Source organism: Mirounga leonina, unplaced genomic scaffold (assembly GCF_011800145.1).
Source record: "Mirounga leonina isolate KUSES-001 unplaced genomic scaffold, KU_Mleo_1.0 Mir_173, whole genome shotgun sequence".
Lineage (NCBI taxonomy): Eukaryota > Metazoa > Chordata > Mammalia > Carnivora > Phocidae > Mirounga > Mirounga leonina.
Genome location: NW_023270447.1, coordinates 21,705,960 through 21,721,670, shown reverse-complemented (window position 1 = coordinate 21,721,670; position 15,711 = coordinate 21,705,960).

Here is a 15,711-nt window from a genome sequence, read left to right as displayed (position 1 = left end):
TCCTGGGATCAGGCCCTGTGTCAGGCTCCCTGCTCATCAGGGAGTCTGCTTCTCCCTCTCCCTCTGTCCCTCCCCACTGCTTGTTCTCTCTTTCAAATAAATAAATAAAATATTAAAAAACAAAAACAAAAACAAAAAAGAATGCTAAGGGGATATTTGACAATATAAGGTGGAAAGAAGTTCTTGGAAATGGTAAAACCACTTCATGCTTGTCCTCACTGAGTTTATATATATATATTGACAATACATGAAGCTTATTAAGGATATTATTCACATCTTTCACATGATTGCTTAATTTCTTTTTCTACCTAATCTATCAGATTCTGAAAGAGGTCAGTTAAATCTCCAAATACTATTGCTGATTTAGCCACCTATTTTCTGTAGTTCTGTTGGCTATTGCTATATAAATTTTCAGACTATATTGTTAAGTGGGTATATATTCATAATAATTATACCTTCTTGATATTGTTTCTCACAAATACTGTTTTTTCTCTCATGACTTAAATTCTCTTTTGTCTGATATTAAAATTTTTAGCCTGGTTTCTATGGGTTCATGTTAGCCTAGAATATTTTCCAATAAATTATTTTTAACCTTTCAGTATGTTTTATATTAGGATTTATTTCTGAGTTTTAATTTAATATTTTTGTTTATTATTTATCCTTTTGCCTTTTACCCCTATTTTCCACTGGATAAATCAAATTTTATTTTGTTACTCTGAAGATTACACATTCTATCTTTATTCTCTGAATGAATATCCCTAGCTTATTTATACCCTTAGTTCTCTGCAGTTACCTCCATGAACATCAAAAGCTTATCAATAGCTGTATCTTCCGTCTGGACATGACAAGAATTCTAGCACTCTCTTACTTCCTCTTCTCTGTACCTGCTTTTGCCCTATGTAAGTGTTCAGAATTTTGATGTGGTCTTTGATACCCTTAACTATCACTCTATTAGACTTTTAAATCTTTCCTTAACTTTTGAGAAACCCTCTGACATCTTCCTATTTCCTCCTTTATATTTTCTTTCTCTTCTCTTCTTCTTCTTCTTCTTCTTCTTCTTCTTCTTCTTCTTCTTCTTCTTCTTCTTCTTCTTCTTCTTCTTCTTTTTTTTTCCTTATTGGGACTCCTGTTGGTCAGATTTGGAATATTTTGCTTCAATGCCCCTTCCTCGATTTCTTTCATTTTAACCCTACTAAGACCTTATGTTTTATGGCTGTGTCTATTCTTCTCTTCAACCAGTCCAATCAGTTTTTAAATTCAACTATTATATTTTTTATACCCAGTAATTCTGATTTTCCTTTAAAAAGTTTGCTCCTACTTTATGATACATTATCTACCCTTTCTCTCTCTCTCTCTGAAGACATTTATTACATTTATTTCAAATTCTTGTTCTATATGTTTCATTTATTTGACTCTCTTTGGTGTAGGTCATTCCAATTGTTGTTCATTTTACTGATGCTTTTCAGATGTCTTATTTTTCTCTCCTGTGAGTTCACCCTTATTCTCTTTTGCTAGTCCTGTCAATATGGGAGGAGTGGCAAAAGTCTAGATCCTGGCCTGTGCTCTTCCAGGGAAGAGTTTTTGTTTTTGTTTTGTTTTTTGGGGTCTTCCATTGTTTGTTTGTTTGTTTGTTTGTTTGTTTGTTTTGAGATGGGCATGATGGAGAGCAAGAACTTCTAGAGATGACTTTTCTGGGTTTAACTCATTCCTGTTTCTTTCTTTCCACAAATTTAATCTCACACCTCACATAGTGGAGGAAAGAAGGGAGGGGTGGAAATGCTTATGGGGTCAGCCAGTGCACCTGTGTTCAAGAGACGTTGGCTTCCCACCCTCACCTGGCGTTATTTAACCTGATTTAGCTCCAGTGCCCCAAGATGGCTGTAGGCTTCAGAGCTGGTTTCTGGTCCCTAATAGCCACAGTACAGAAAGGATCCATTTAGGGGGGCAAAAAGGGGACAACTAGAAATCTCTCCCCCATTTAGTCTACCCTCTGGGGTCCAATGCCTTCTCCTGCTCAAGCTACCATTCCCATCCCCCAACACTAGCCCCTCTGTTAGGATTTCTCACCACTTTTAAGATTCTTGGGTGAATGAGAGGCTGAAGTTCTGACACTCATCAACCTCTATATCCTGAGTCATCTATGTTCAGCTCAGGGAATGGAGACAATAGCCCATCATGACCAGGGCTGTGAATAAATGGTCTGTTTCTCACTAATAGGAATTAAGGTCTTCAGCTCTGTCTCCATCAGAGACAAAATTTTGCAGCAAAATGCTTGCAAATGGCCTTAACACATATAGGGTTAATAAAACAAAATATAACTTTAAGATCTTTTATAGAACCTTCAGGATTTTTTTCCCCTAGGTTTCTACTCAATATTAATGTTTACCTCAGGGAGAAAAAGGACCTTATGCAAAAATCTCTTATCCTCCCTTCCCCCATTTATATTAAATAACACAAAATTATTTTAATAATGTGATATGGAATCCAGAGACAAACACTTTGGTCTACAAAAGGGAACCAATTTATTTCATAAATCACATTCTTCTGCTCCTTCCAGCAATTTCCCTTTTCCCTGGGAGGGGGGATGTTATTGTGTTCTTTCTGTGGCTCTTTGTGTAATTTTAATTTATCATTAAGTAACACTTTGCTTTTTAACATAAAGAATTCAGTGTGCTTGATGGAGCAACGCTCCATGGAAAGTTACTTCACAGCAACAACTGTTTGGAGCAGAGGAGTTTATTAATTTATCAGAACCTTATGTTCAATTTCAGATTTCTCGGCCTAGGAACCCACAATCAGCTGCACCTGTTGCCAATTAAAGTATTAATGGCACATCAATCAAAGAAAAATCACTGCAAATAGAGATTATACAAGCTCTTTACTCATGTCATTTTTTGGAAGTCATCCTTTATCTCAAAAATAAGAGATCTGCAAGCTGTACCTTTCCGTCTGCATCCTCCACTTTTCCTTGTTGATGGTTTTAGTGGCGGAACGTCTTAGACTATGAGGGCAAATGTATTTTCCACTGGAGGAAACTGTTGTCTCGTATTTAAAGAGTAATAATGTTGCTGTACATGTGGAGAGTGGCAGGACCCCGTGAACATTTTTAGGAAGCTTGACGTAAGTTAATTATTTTTTTAAAGTTTTTATTTATTTATTTGATAGAGAAAGAGAGCACAAGCAGGGGGAGAGGCAGAGGGAGAAGCAGACACCCCATTGAGCAAGGAGACCAATGTGGGACTCGATCCCAGGACCCTGGGATCATGGCCTGAGCTTAACCGACTGAGCCACCCAGGTGTCCCGACATAAGTTAATTATTAGGTTTACAAAATGTGGGTAGTACTAGCACTCTCAAGAGGGATGCAATCTTTATTGCCCAAAAAGCTTTCTACGTTTACTTAGAAGAAGAAATCCATGGTGGTAGCACAGGCCAGTCCTGTGTTTTTAATGCCTTCTTTTGAATAGCTCAGCATTTTCTGGGGGATGCAAAGGGATGAGGACGGTGACAGGGGAGGGGGGAGATGAAGTTGAAAGAACGTAGGCTGTGGAAGCACACAAATCAATCTGTGTTCCAATTCCAGTGGCCTCACTTCTGACTGTAACCTTGCTCTCATTGGTTAGTCATTCTGGATAACAGTTTTCACACCTATAAGGAAGGGATAAGATGATTCCCTCCTGGGGCCTTGGGAGGATTAGATGAGAGTGTGTGGAAGAGTCTAGCACCGTACCTGACACAAGTGGGCTCTTCTCCATTCCTTTCCACTGCCAAGATTGGCGATCACGGTGTGGACGGCATTACCACCTCCCTGGACTACCGCAAGGTATGTAGAAGTCACTTCCCAGTAATTGTCCTGAGCCTGGGGGCAGAAGTCTTTTGATGGCTGAGCCCCTTCCCTAAACTCTTTGGCCAGCTCTGCAAAATGGGCATCAACACAGTCTAGTCCACAAGAGTTAGTGTGATGTGGATGCAAATCTCTCAGAGTGCCCGAGAACACGTGGCTCTTCGTTGTTGTTATTCATCAGATGGGCCCAGAGTGGAGAGATCCACCAGATCCTAGGGTTTCTGGCAGGTGTGATGGGCTCGGCAGGAAACACATCAAGTAAAGGAGAAACAAGTAAAAACAAGAAGATTCTAAAGCAGGGGCTGTTTTCTCTCTGGCCTAATAAATAAAACTCAGGTGACGTTTGCCCTTTGAGGCAGGGACAGAAGATGTTGGGACCAAGGCCACCTGATATCTTTATGGAAACTTTCAGGTGCACCTGCCTTATACCCCCTTATATCTCAACTGGAATATAAGCTCCAAGGCAGGTGCTGTGTTTTCTTCTCTGTTGTGTTCTCCCTTGTGTCCAGCACAAAGCTTTACACATAGTAGGTGTCCAATTACTATGTGTTGATCAATGGAAGGATGTCATTGTTAGTAACCTAGGTGTCTCTAGTTATCTCAGAAGTTTCCATGTAATGCTCAGAGTATACTTTAAAAGAAAAAATCCATTATACTATAATAAATAAACCAATATCATCTCAAACACTTTTGATGGCAAAAAGTTGGGAAAGAGAGGAGAGTAAATATAAAGGCTCTCAGTGCCAAAATGGTGTGAAATTACTGCTTTAAAGCATGGCTGCAATTGACATCCTCTGTAGTAGGGTGCTTAGGTATACATATTTTTTTCCTACCCACATTTTTCCCTTTTCAGAGCTACCTTGTGCCCATTCTTTGTGGTGTGATGAATGAATTGTGAATCATGATACTCCAGGTTCCCTTCCCAAATCTCTACTGCCAAGCCTTAAAGAATGATGTGACCCATCAAAGCACCTCCATCCTCCAGTAACAGAGACCGGTCCATGGCATGGATGGGCACGTGGCCAGAACAAGGCCAACCAAACTGTTTGGGATGCCATGCTTAAAAAGTCATTTTTTCCTCTTGGGTTTCTCAGCCGGGGCTTCCAGAGGTTATTCTCCACTAACTGAATACTTTCTGCAGTCCTAGTACACAGAGGCCCCACTGAGCAAAGAGAAGAAGCAAAATGAGAGAAACAAAAGGAGAGTGCAAGAGTCCCGTAAGCAGAGAATCCCTGGTTTCAGCTGCTGGGCTTTTGCTGATGTCCTCCCTTCACTTCTGGAAGCTATGCAGCATCTTTTCCAGCCTTGCAAGTGAGTATCAATTTTTTTTTTTTTTGGTAGCTAATTTGAGTTGGGTGTCTTGTTGCTTGCAACTAAAGGAGGCTGACTCACACATTCAGGTTCTAAAACGTCCACCTCAGAGCCCCTACCATCTCTCACCCCAAAGTCCAGAACAGTTGCATATTTAATTATGGGAATGCTGGTGTTACATAAACACACCCATCTGACATTTCGTTCTGAGCACATTACATGTATACATCAGGATGTCCCAACCTTGGCATTACTGACATTTTGGATTGAATAATTCTTTGTGCAGCACAAAATATTTAAAATTATCCTTGACTTCTATTTTTTTTAAAGATTTTATTTTTATTTATTTGAGAGAGAGAGACAGATAGTGACGGAGATAGTGAGAGAGAGCACAAGCAGGGAAGAGAGGGAGAAGCAGGCTCCCGCTGAGCAGGGAGCCCGATGTGGGCCTCAATCCCAAGACTCTGGGATCATGACCTGGGCCAAAGGCAGACACTTAACTGACTGAGCCACCCAGGTGCCCCATCCCTGACTTCTAGTCACCGACTGCTGGTAACACCACTCCCTCTGTCATAATAAAGATGTCCAAAATGTCCCCAGACTTTGCCCAGTGTCACCAGGGAGTGGCGGTGGGTGGGCGGGGAGTGCAAAACTTACCCCTGTTAAGAACCACTGGTATATACAGAGGGTAAGCTCCATGAGAGCAGGATTTCGTCTTCTTTTCATTCTTTCAGATATATCTCCCCTGGATTGAAAACAATGCTTGCCTCATAGTAGGTGCCCAGGATTTATTTATTCAATGAGAAAACAAATGGGCTCTGTGTAAATGGAGGGTGCTGTTGCAGATGCTGCTAGAATAAAAAAAAAACAAGGAAAAGAAGACCAAGGGAGGCAAATGTGTCACCGCCTAATTTTATGGCCCACGGTTAAAAACTAAACAAAACAGAACAACAGCATGCATAATTTGACAAACTAAGAATCCTATGTACAGTACAGTTTCTTTCAACAAGGCAAGTAGAGAGTTGGGTCAGGAGGAGGGAAAATCATTTCAGGAATTGTCCTAAAGCACTGTGGCCTTCTACATTCTCATTTTTGTTGTTGTTGTTGTTTTTGTTTCCTATTTAAACAGAACAACAGTGTTCCCAACAGTGGCGGCTGATCTGGGACCTGGGTAGTTAAAACAGAACCTGGGAAAATGTCTCAGGAGGAAGAGAATGTCTATGGTAATTTTTTGCTTTCATTCACTAAAAAACGATGCATGCTTTTTGAAGTGTAGTCTGATTTCTACACCTTCACCAGGTACTTTTCCCATCAGGATCGAAATGATGAGCACATAGGAGAGCACCCCCCCCCCCCGATTTTATCTTCTTCCTTTTATTGTAACTCAATATAAAAATATGTGAGTCAGGGAATTTAGTTTTACAGTAAGTTTTCCCATCTTGAGGGACACCTGATACATGAAAATATACATGCATCTTCTTGGCAGTAGTAATGTGGCATTCATGAAATGATTGAGACCTATATGATCCCGGCCCATGATATTAGACACAAATCACAGCCTCTCCACCCACACACAGAGGCAATGACCCAGCCTGTAAATTGCCGTGACAACCTCCATTCGCAGAGCTGTTCCCAAACTGCACCGCCTCCTTTCTCCACGCCCCGTTCCCCTGAGCACCATGAGATTATCGTTGATTGAGGCCTCTATCAATCCTTAAATTCTTAAAAATCATGACTTTCTTTTCAGTTTGATCACCAGTCCCAAGCAATTAGTTTACTTTCCAGCAGCGCCTCCCACCAAGCCGTTTCGTTTATTTGTTCATTGCTGGGAGTGCAGAGCAATAAAGCCTCCAGGAGAGTTGCCCCTGGCTGGTCAGCCCGGCCCTCCACCGGTCAAATGATTCTATTTCTACCTCCAGCCACAAGAACAGGCCAGCAAATTTCATGCTTCGGTACGATTTAAAACAGTGTTGTTGGGAGGCAGGATAATGTGGTCGAAGATACTCACTTTGGAGTTAGACCAGCCTGGGTTGCAAATTGACTACCTGGGGGCTAGTGACATAACTGCTCTGAGTCTGTTTACATGGTGGTACTCAAAAGGTGTGCCGTGGTGATTAACTTCGTTCAGGGTCACTCACAAATAAGGAAAACCCTGAATGTTTAAGCCGTGAATGCAAAGATACATGATGCAGTTTTAAGGTTCAAATGGTGATAATAAAATACAGTTAAGTATCCCAGGTTTCAAATGTTTTGAGGCTTCTGGACAGCTCTGGGGACCAAATCCGCTGATTGGTTGCAGGTAGGAGTAAACTCCTAGGTTTCCTGGTTCAAATCTTGCCTCTGAGGTGGCTACACTCAGAATTCAAATCTCCAAAGAAGCCATGAGGTGGTTCTGGAGTATCTTCCACTTGTACATGATTCTATCCAGACTAGCCTAGAACCTAGCTGTCTGTTCTTTCCTACTTTGCCTTTGGGGATAATAAAATCACTCCATCAAAATGAAGTCAACTAATATCCTATTGGAAGCTGTAAAGCTGTGGCCAGTAAATGACCAATTAATTAACAATTACCCAATGACCAATTAATTAGCAATCAATTAATATCAAATAGTTAATAATCAATTATGTCTAAACTACATAAGCATAATTTATTTTGCTAATAATATATGTGCCAAATCAATAGGCAAGCCATTGAAAGTTCTGAAATCAAGAAATCATCCTTCCTAAGATGATCCAAAGTGTTAACTTCTTTTGGAAAATTGAGGTTAAAGTCCTATTTTAAAAAGAAATACATCTTGGACAGACAATACCACAGTCATTTATCTTAAGAGTATTTGAACTACCTTTCCAAGGTACTAGAAAGCTCTAATTATGACCAATCTGCTTATGATACTACACTGAGTGTTGAACAAACTGAAATAAGCTTGCCCCAATATACAGCGCTGATGCAGATAAAGATCATATTACACTATGGAGGCTTCCAATTGTTTGTGATTTTCAGTTTCAGGTGGCTAAATTTGAATAAATTTGAATAAATAATTGTAACCTGGGTAGGTGAGCAAACTTCATGGAACAATGAAGAAGGATTAAGTGTGCTAATTTTCAAGTATTTCTCAAATTCATCTACTTCTCTCTAACTCTACTCCTACACACTCTAGGCCACCATCATGTCTTGCCTGAGTTACTATAACATCCTTCTCACTGGTCCTCAGTCTTGCCCCTTGTGGCAGATCATTTTCTCAAGTGGAATCAGGCAATTTTCAAGAGTGGGCACTGACTGGTTCATTTCCCTGCTTAACACCCTTCAGTGGCTCCCCAGTGCTCTTGGATCAAAGTCAAACACTTTGGGCTTCCAAGGTGCCCAGTGTGATCTAGCTTTTGCTTACCTTTCTAGCCATTTCAGCCCTTACAAAAGATGGCACAGCTTCTAACACAGCTGGTTAATGCCTCCTTGTCCCCAGGTCTCCGCTTTGGCATTGCTGCCTTCTGGTCTTTGAGGTCAGGTTAGCTGATCTTTTTATATGCTACCATAGTTCTAGATAGTCACCCTCTTATAACACCTTCTTATAATAATACAATCATTTACCTTTTTGAATCTCCACTGGTTTCTAAGTTTCATGTGGGCAGGGCCATCCATTTCCTGTTTACCATCATAGCCTTAACATTTGGTAAAAAAGTAAATACATAGGAAGCATTTTATCGAGTTAGGGGATTCTGGTTTTCAGTGGTTTAGTTGCTCGTTGCACTGATGTCTACACCAGCGGCTCCCAGTTCAGCTCTGATAGGACTTGCCGTGATGATGGGAGAGTCTGTGCCTGTGCTTGGCTAATACAGTAGCCCTTGGCCACGTGTGGTCATTGAACACTGGAAGTGTGGTTGGTGTCACTATAGGAACTAAATCTTTACTTATTTCTAATTGTAATTAATTTCAATTTAAATAGCTCATGTGCATAGACCTATTGGACAACACAGTTCTGGAAGAACTTTATTACATTCGGATGCAGTCTAGTTTTTTCAGGAGATGGGTCAAGAGCTGTCTTTTCCAGTAGTAGCCACTAGCCACATGGGACTGTTGAAATTTAAATTAATTAAAATGAAATAAAACTTAAATATTAGGTTCTTCAATCATGCTAGCCACATTTCAAATGCTCAAAAGCCAGATGCAGCCACTGGGTACCACACTGGGCATCACAGGAGGTTCTAATGGATGGCACAAGTTTGGAGAAGGGCTCACCTGAAAGAAACAAAGATGCACATTCTCCACACCCATGTGGTGGCTTGTTAACCACCATCTTCCTGTGTGGTCCCGACTGTTAGGAAGACACAGCTAGAGAACTGGGGTCATAGTACCACTAGATATCTGGTAAGACCCGACTCTTGCTCACCTTATGTGAATCCGATACCGACCTCTAGATCCCAGGGGAACCATAAATTAGAAACACCGATGAGAACAAAGCAGCTGACACCCACCAGGGAAGACCAAGTTGACTCAGGCAAGCATTCTCTTGTGAGAGAGTGTCAGGGCCAATTTCAATGTTCCCAACTCAGATTTCTTTTTATTTCCAGACATGTCAGCTGGCAAGGTGGGAGTGACCTCTCGGCCCTAGCTGCTACCTGTTTCCCAGAAGGGAACCTCTTCCCAGAGCATGTCTCTTTTCTTTTTATTTGCATAGCTCTGAGATTGGCCACCTCTCCTCCCCGCTGATGCACTTATTGGCAGCTACTCCAGTCTTTGTTGCCTCCAGAATGGATAACCACAAAGTATCCCTGGAAGGCCACCCAGAAGCTTCAGCTGGCTCAGTGTGGCGCTATCCATCTGCCTGAAGGCACTGGGCATCCCGCGCCAGGAACACCTGCGCTCCACAGTTTGCCCTGGCTACCTCGTCACTTTGCAGTGACATTCAAGGTGCAGTCCTGAATGCCCACGCTTGAAATGGCTACGTTGGAGCATCCCCCTCAGCCCCTTCACAGCAGGGGGATGCTGATCAGCTGAGAATGGTCCAGAGCTGGGGGTGAGAGTCGAGCATTTCCTGAGGAATTTGCTTCCTCTCCTGGTTTGACAAAGCCGACTTTTCTGCATTCAGGGACACAGTGGAAAAGCCATCTGTTTAGTTCCGATTCTGCCATGAAGGGTGGTCTCGGGGAATAGATATTTAAGAGTGTTTTTCTGCTCTCTTCATATACATTTAGAATTTTAAAAGCACACTAAAAAAAAAACCCAAGTGATTAACTACAAGCCTTCCATTTTTACTCGGAAGCCTTTAATTTTTTTTTTTTTTAAGTTGATTTTCTCCTCAACTTCGTGACTCTTTCCCCAGAATAGTCAATGGTTCCTTCACTCAGCACGTCTCCGCTTCCTAAGCCTAATTTCTCCATCTTCGGCCACAAGACGGACTTGGCTTTGGTCGTCGTTTTCCTTCTCCAGTTTACTTCCTCTCGTGCCCACGCCAGCCCAGCTCTTTGAAAGCACAGCCGTTAAAAAAGTTCTTTTAAAAAACACTTCAATATTATTTCCTCCCTAAAAATGTCAGATTTCTTCCTCTTGTTTGCTTCAGAAAGTGGCGCTTTGATTGTCCATTAGAGAGTTGTTTACATTTCTCCAAAAGCCCCATTTAGTTTCCTTGACAAGGTGGAATAAGTGACTGGCTGTGATGGATAGAGGCACCTGTCCTAATGGCTGCTCACACTGTGCCCACCAGTGCAGGTTACATTGATAAATTGACAACAGTTGGGACATGCTCTGCTAGCAGCAAGAATGAGGCTACGAGGACAAACACAGGCGGTGAGACAGTCTGCTTTCAGAAGCCTGGGAAAGGTGTGCAGCCTCCTCATCTAACCCCCCAACAGCTGCGGGGAGGGCTTAGCGCCCGGGCAGAATTTCTTTGTTACCTTGATGCTACCTCTGCTAGTTAGTCTAGAATTCTCTTTAATGTCGTCGAAGCCTCCGGCTTGCAGTTTACACGCCTGCCATCCGCGAGCTGGGTGCTCTGATGAAAACTGCCGCGGAAGATCGAAAGGGTATGCGCTCACATATTTATTTGGGTTTTGCGTCCCTTCGGTGGAGGCTTCTCTTTTCCCTCCGATGAGAAAGACGACGTGAAGGACGACAAAATGCTGCCTATTAGCTAGGGGTTGATTACCAAGCAAATGTGGGAAGTAGCCTTACCAAGGCTAAGGTGTTAATTATCTGGAATAAGGAGCTCAGGAGGTTCCAAATCTGAGTAATGAAGAGGTGACTGTCTATCACTACACCCGCTCAGCCGGGGGTCTTAGAAGGTGTTCAGTTCCCTTTCGAGCCTACCCTTTCATTTTCTTTTTTCCTCTCCGATGGTTTCCTGTTACCTTTAATAAGCCGGGAACAGCAGCGAGGCCCGCAGTGGCCCGTCCCCTGTTGACAGGGGCCGACGCAGGCGCCTGGCGGCGGGGGCAGCTCCCCGATCCCGCAGATCCCGCAGGCTCCCTGCCCCGGCAGATAAGTTGGGAGCCCGGCAAAGTGGTGGGTGGGTCCGCTGACACCGGAGGGCCCTGAGCGGGAGCCCAGGCAGCGATCTCGCTTCATCCATTACATGCTTATCTTAACTGAAGACTAATCTAAAGGAACAAATGACCACTGAGAAAATGTTCCAACTTAATACAGAGTCATAAAAAAAAAAAAAAAAAGAGGGGGAGAGAGAGAGAGAGAATGCAGGAGCAAAAGAAGCATGGACTTAATAATGCTTTCCTGAGCTTCGCTTTTAAATGGCCTAGTTACTGATTTTATGATAAGACACAGTTTGCCTTTATGATTTGCATGGGTAATGAAGCAATTAGCAGCCATCATATATAAAACATGCTAGTTCTTCATTAGATACCAAGCAAAATGGCATCGCACAAGATGCATAGAGTGGTGAGGCTCAAGTGACTCACTCGTTCTATTTACTTTGTATGGAGTTTTGTTGGAAGCCGGCTGGCTGCACGCATCACATTAGAAGGCTAGACTGTGGTTAGTTTGATGTGAAATTCTGACTGGCTGGCAGTCGCCTCCACTCCCCACCCCCTAACTGCTACTAAATTTCATTTCAAGTTATAATTATTGACATTGGAAACAGCTACTCGGATCACAACAACAAAGCAACAATTATACAGGATCTGGTGTTTCTCATGCAAATTACAGCAATAAAATACAGGAAAATCCGGCCCACTTACAGACCAGTCTTTGTCTTTGGAGAACACAGTCTGAACTATTTGGTTAACTAAATTAAAATGTAAATCTTGGCTGGCTTTTCTTCTTAGATAGCGATATGAAACAGTTTCTAAAAGACAGAAAAAGCTTAAGGGACCACATTTCAAACAACTTGTCATGAATATACTTTTTTAATGAATTAGGGCTGAAAAGCTTAACTGTCTATAACAATCAAGGATTCTAAAATGCTCTTCAAAGAGGAAAAGCATAAGGGGAGAGAGAGTCCTGTGTATTTACCCCTTCTCTGTTTGTTTATAAAGGAACTGGGGAGCTTTGGAAAGATGCACGGTGAAGAGGGTCCCTTGCGTTTTCACCAGTAAAGCCGTATATCTCTCTTATTCCCGGTTAGCATAACGTGTATAATGAAACGTATAACCCAGAGAAGGAGATTAGTGAGCATTAAAACTGAGTTCTTGTACTTTATTAGAGTTGCTTTCCTTCCTGGCTTTGTCTCTTCTTCCACACAAAACCCAAGCCTGAGAAAGTGTCACAGTCAGGGAGGGCGAAATTAAAAAGTCAACCACAGTCCCATTAGCATTAAGGAGCTGTGAATGCAGCCCCTGCAGCCACATGGAGTTCTGCAGAGAACCGGAAACAATGATTTCACTCTATAGGGAAATGCTATCGCTTCCGAGATCCATTATCATTACTGCTTTAAAAAAAAAAAAAACAACTAAACTAAACTAAACTAAACTAAACTAAACAAAGCACCCCTCCACCAGCATGAAAAAGGGTTGGATCCCAGCATGAAAAAGAGTTGGATCCACAAGGTGACAATCAGAACTACAGAAGATGACATCAAAGAAAAGGAGAAGAAAAGCGAGTGCCCGTGCCCCTGGCCAGGATTCATCTAACTCCGGGTCTGCTTTGAAAGCCATACCTCCGAGTTTGACCACAAGTAAAGTGACCCATGTGAAGCCACGACAGCGGAGGACACTGACATTTAATTTATGTATTTAATTTTTTTTATACAGGGAAAAGAAATTGTGTGATCACATCTCATTTATAAGAAATCTGATCTTTAAAAGGCAATAATTTTACAAATGCACTTTTGCATTAAGAATACTGTTATCATAAGCATGGAGCAAACGCCGAGTGGGCAGTCACTCTGACTTATAGCAGCTCGGTACAGCCACTGCAAGATAACCAAGAGTAATGGTTTTTGATAATCAGGCCACACTATTAATATAACATGAACCACAAGTGCTTTTGTACTGCAGCCCTGGTTAAACTAGCAAATCTCATTGGAATATAAAGAAGGGGTGGGGAGTCAGGTTCTGTTTTCTGCTGCTTCTGCACTGAAAAATGTGCCTTTTGGTGCTGTCTTAGGCGTTTCATGTCTTAGGGAACACACGGCAGCGTTTGAAGAATGTTTCCCTTTAGAACCTCTGGTCCTTTCTGCTCACTTCGAGCTCAGCAACTACCTGCTAGGTCAGAATTAAGTCCATGAATTGTAACAGATGGATTTCGAATGGCAGTTCTGTTGGCTGGGGTAAAGCTGGTGAAGCATGCCGACGTCCATAGCAAGCTGGGTTTGCGCTGGTCTCTCACTGGTCTGTGACTGTTGAAATATTGCTGGGTGTAAAGGGGCTCATTTTGGCCAATGTGAGCAATGGGGAATGCTGGCCCTTCATTGTAAATGTTAACGTGAAGGAAAATATGAGGGAAGCACTTCTGGTGGTAAGAGTCAGGCAACATAATCATAACAAGTAAAACCAGGCTTAAGCATGTCACTCCGGTGTTTATTCATATAGTGACATTTATTGTAATTTTCCTCTAAAAGGCAATGGTTTCCTCAGATTTTAAAGACCCAGAAACCATTATGAAGTTATCTTTGGACACATGATGTGTATGTATCTCTGTCACAGACCTCTCCATTTCCTAGGCTGTGTGTGCTGGGGTGAATTCTGTCTTCAAAATCAATGTTTGGAGTATTTCGGTAAATTTGAGGTGGCACATATTCAGTAAAGAGATGCATAGTTCCTGAATTTCACGACGGAGAGAGAGGGTTGGAAAAGCCTGGTTAGAGAAGCTGAGGCTCAGTGAGACTGAGTGCCATGTTCAATCACTTAAGAACCTCCTCTGATGCCACGTTTTCCCTAAAACTTTCCCTAATAATGCAAATCAGGAGTAGATCTCCCTGGACCTCTCCAGCTTTCATAGCAGAGATGAAGGTGAATGTCTATAGTATTTTGATTGTGATGCTCTTGGTGACGATGGCCGTATACTGCCCTTATACTGTTAGTCACTCATTCATCAGGTATTTATTGAGCACTTACTATGTGTCAGCTAACAGACCAGGCATGGAGAAGGAGGATGAAATAAATCTGCTCCAAGAAGATCAGAATCTGGTAAAAATGAATAGACATGTACATAATTGATTATAATACATGGTAAAATGTGATAAGGAGAAGTCCATTTAAGCTGCAGTGGGCAAGATTACATTGAACAAGAAAGAATTAATGAAGATTTTGATGCATTTAAGCTGAGTCTTGAAAAACGTATAAGCTTTGCATAGATGCTTTATCTTCTCTGCTATGTTGTAAATTAGTTGAGATTAGTCACTATGTCTAATTTATATCTTTACATATTATTACGTTGAATAGAATGTTTGGTCTCTAGATGCATTATATTAATTGGTACCATCTATAGAGAACTTACTATGTTTTAGGCATTGTTAGAAGCATATGTTATCAGATTTAATCCTTGTAGCGCCTCCTGAAGTAGGATCCAAATTATCCCCATTTTACAGAGGAAACTGAGGCACAGAGAGGTCAGCTAGGTTGCCCAAGGTCACAGCTATTAAGTGGAAAAGGTGGACTGGAGCCAGGGCAGTCTGGTCTGATTGCAGAGACTACATTCCTCACCACGCACTCTGCCTGTGGCCAATAAACATTGTATGAATGTTAAATAAGCTAGCAGGAGTTTCTCAACAGTTACAATGTGATTTCATTTACCACTGCAGAATTTCTTAAGAACACTTAGCTCAGGAAAGAAAACAAAAAAATCATCAGGGTGCATAAAAATCAGTTTATGATTAAATTATTAATCTCTGCAAGAGAGTCAAGCGCTTGCCCACAATATATTTGTTCTCTAAGAAGCCTTCAGGTTGCGGATTATCTAAAGGGTCTTGACTTACGCTGATACTTTTTGAAAATAGTTTATACTGTTGGATGAATACACATCATTGCTCTTGGCACCAAGTCCATTCTCACTGCACAGTGTAATGAGACACATCCATACAGTAAACTTGGGTTCTACGTTCCTGAGTCTCCAGCACCCTTGGTGTTCTGCAGGAAGTGCAGAACAATCCTTCCTTGTCAGAGGGGGATCATGG